Raw genomic sequence first — 3,851 nt, 5'->3', positions numbered from 1 at the left:
GGTCAGTGGCAACAAGGGTCATAGGGTGGTTGCGGCAGAGCGAGTGGCGACCACCACTACTGGAATCAGCTTCTTTGCCGTCCACCATGGCGGACGGCAAAGGCATACAAGGCAGACGGCAAAGACCTTTGTCGTCCGTCAGCTGACGGCAACAGGTCCGGCTGAATGGGCTACGGCAACGGCTTCTTTGCCGTCAGCTGGCGGACGGCAAAGATGAAACGATCTTTGCCGTCAGCCGGCTGACGGCAACGGTCCTGGACGGCACACGTGACAACGTCCGGCCGTTAGGGGGCTAACGGTGAGCTTTGCCGTCAGCTGGCGGATGGCAAAGTAACCAAATAGGACAGCCCCAGGTTGAACAGGGAGCTGCCATGTGGCATCTTTGTCGTCCGCTGGCTGATGGCAAAATGCTTTGTCATCCGCTGGCGAACGGCAAAGATCCTATATAGGCCCTTTTTTTTTCTTAAATTCATTCAATTTGAATACACAATGCAAGTTTCAACACACAAATTTCACAAAATAAATATCCAACACACAAGTTTCATCATATATACATACATAACCAACACGTACATAGTTCCATCCATACATATTATAAAAGTTTCACATTGTTCATCCAACACTGTTATCCATCCATCCATATAACAAGTTCCATCCATGCAAGTTCATCGATACAAAACAAAAGCAGAAAGGGAAAAGAAGCACTCCATCCATGCAAGCTTCCGTGAATTAAATGAGATCTACAAAATGGGAAACAAGAAAGTTAGAAGAAGAAGAAGAACATGAAGAAGAAGAAGAAGAAGAAGACTGGAATAAGAAGTAAACATATACTTAGGTAAAATGGAGCTAACCTAGGTAAACTTGGTCATTTTGGAGCTAACGTAGGTAAACTAGGTCATTTTGAAGCTAACCTAGCTAAAATGGATCATATTGGAGCTAACCTAGGTAAACTAGGTCATTTTGGAGCTAACCTACGTAAACTTGGTCATTTTGGAGTTAACCTAGGTAAACTTGATCATTTTGGAGCTAACCTAGCTCAAATGGATCATATTGGAGCTAACCTAGGTAAACTTGATCATTTTGGAGCTAACCTAGATAAAAATGGATCATATTGGAGCTAACCTAGGTAAACTTGGTCATTTTGGAGCTAACCTAGGTAAAGTAGGTCATTTTGGAGCTAACCTGGCTAAAATGGATCAAATTAGAGCTAACCTAGGTAAACTTGGTCATTTTGGAGCTAACCTAGCTCAAATGGATCATATTGGAGCTAACCTAGGTAAACTTGATCATTTTGGAGCTAACCTAGCTAAAATGGATCATATTGGAGCTAACCAAGATAAACTTGGTCATTTTGGAGCTAACCTACGTAAAGTAGGCCATTTTGGGGCTAACCTAGCTAAAATGGATCAAATTGGAGCCAACCTAGGTAAACTTGGTCATTTTGGAGCTAAGATAGGTAAAATGGATCATATTGGAGCTAACCTAGGTTAAATGGGTCATTTTGGAGCTAACTTAACTAATTATGCCATTTTTGAGTTAACTAAGCATAATTATGCCATTTTTTACACAAGTAAGCCAAGTGTATATGTCATTATTGAGCAAACCTAGGAAACTAAGCATATTAGAGCTAACTTATGTCATTTCGGAGGAAACAAAGCTAAGTATATATAGATCATTCTGGAGATCTGACATACCTGACATAGTTCACTCCTCATTCTTCTTCTCCTTCTCCTTCCTCATCCTGATGCGCCAAGAGAGGCGAGGCGGTGGAGGCAGTGGGATGTAGTCTTGTACCACAATTGGCATGGTCATGTCGCCCGGCTGTGGGATCGCCGGCGCCACCACCATCGTGAGGTTATTGTCAGGCACCACCACCATCGCGAGGGCATCTTCAGGCAGCACCATCGCTAGGTCATCCTCAGCCACCACCATCTCTTGCCCATCGTCAGCCACCACCATCTGTTACCCTCGTCAGCCTGTACCTCCTCATCCCCACTCTGCTCCTCTTCTTCCCCACTCCATTCCGGATCATCCTCGCTGCTGCTTTTGCTGCAGCCAGAGTCGCTGCTGCTTTGGCTGTAGCCAGAGTCGCTGCTGCTGCTCCCATTGCGTGACCAAATGCAACAATGACCGTTAACAATTGATGTGAGACAAAGCAAAATGTAGAGGAAGAAAAGGCAGAACGTAGTGGCATCATCGTCGTCCTGGTAGCGCATGCGACACATAGTCGTGTTGAACACCTTCACGGTGAGCATGGTGTCGTCGTCGTACCTGAAGAGAAGGAAGTACCCGTGCCGCAGGTCGTAGGCACGGTAGAACTGCTCCCAGCCACGACACAGGTACATGTGGCCGTACCTGATCACCAACTCCACGTCCCAAATCCTGCGAAGCCCGCTGCCGGCCTATCGCAGCTTCACATTCTTTGGCCGATGGCCGTCCAACATCGTCATAAAAGTGTCAGGCAGCCTCTGCAGTTTGGGACAAGGAGTGATGTAGCAAACAGCAGAGTTATCATAATGAGATGGGTGAAGGGGAGATCTCTCCTTTTATATACCTGCCTCTTGGAGGAAGTCTCAAGTATGATACTGAAGAACTCGGAAGCATCCAACTCGTACTCCGGTGTGGCAGAGTAGAGCCTGCGGTGACGGCCTCTCCCCATCTCTAATAAGCAGCAGAAGAGACCAATTAGTATCTAGAAGCATATCTATAACCATAGAGCCAAGTTTCTAGACATGAAAGAAAACTGAGAAAAAAAAAGCAATGCATTTGTGCTCAACAACATCAACAACACTTAATTAATTTGGTAGGGTAGTTGGCAGCAATTGGCACCCTTCAAAACTAGGGATTATCTTCTTCTTCTTCTTCTTGATTGTTAATTCCTAAGGTGGAAGCAACTCTGGTTGGCAATATATAGTTGAAGTTACCAAGAGTTTGTTATCATTTTCCGCGGCAAATTGGTATCAACGGTACCAAAAACATACTTATTTGTAATTATGAATTCACATCACATAAATCCAATATTGTCCCGGCTGATATTGACTCAAGTTTTGTCTTAACTACAAAAATATGTACTACATTTCCAGGCATATAAGGCAAATAAGCAGGGAAGGAGGTGTGGGGAGTGAGTCCTTCCTTTCTTGGTGGTAGAGCAACAGCCAGCCAGCCAGACCACCATTGCCCAAGCTAACCACACACACACATACAAACATATTCTCTGATTCCCCTTGCACAACACAAAGATAGATAGATACTCCTAGATTATTTCCGTGGTGCTGATGCCGATGCTGATGATGCATTGCACTACACACTCACCCTCATCTCATCACCATCGATGAATTGCAATCTAGCTCATCATGATCATCACACTCTCACACATTGTACTACTATTCAACAATTCAAATTAATCAGTTGTTGACAACCTAAGAAGAGGGGGACACTGCTTGCTTGATCAGCCAATCTCAGTGAGTGAATCAATCAATCAATATAATGAATTTAATCACATAACACTGTCAAATTTCAGACAAACATTTGTTTGTACCCCTGAAAAAATTTACACTGGCCACCAATTCCCAATCATCAATAATCAATCAATTTGAACAGAGCAAATGGTAAACCTAAACTAAACCAAACCTAAAGTAAACCTAAACTAAACCAAACCTAAAGTAAACCTAAACTAAAGTGAACCTAAACTAAAGTAAACCTAAACTAAACCAAACCTAAACTAAACTTAAAATACAGAAACAAAAATAGAAAAAAAATACAAGAGGTCTCACCGTCGAGTGGAGGAGGGGGCACCGGAGGGGTGGGGCGGCCGCGGTGGCGGAGGAGAGGGGCGCCAGGGCGGCCGGGTG

Source organism: Triticum dicoccoides, chromosome 3B (assembly GCF_002162155.2).
Source record: "Triticum dicoccoides isolate Atlit2015 ecotype Zavitan chromosome 3B, WEW_v2.0, whole genome shotgun sequence".
In the NCBI taxonomy this organism is placed as follows: Eukaryota; Viridiplantae; Streptophyta; class Magnoliopsida; order Poales; family Poaceae; genus Triticum; species Triticum dicoccoides.
The sequence above is the reverse complement of the archived record's forward strand: the minus strand, read 5'-3'. Positions refer to the sequence as shown.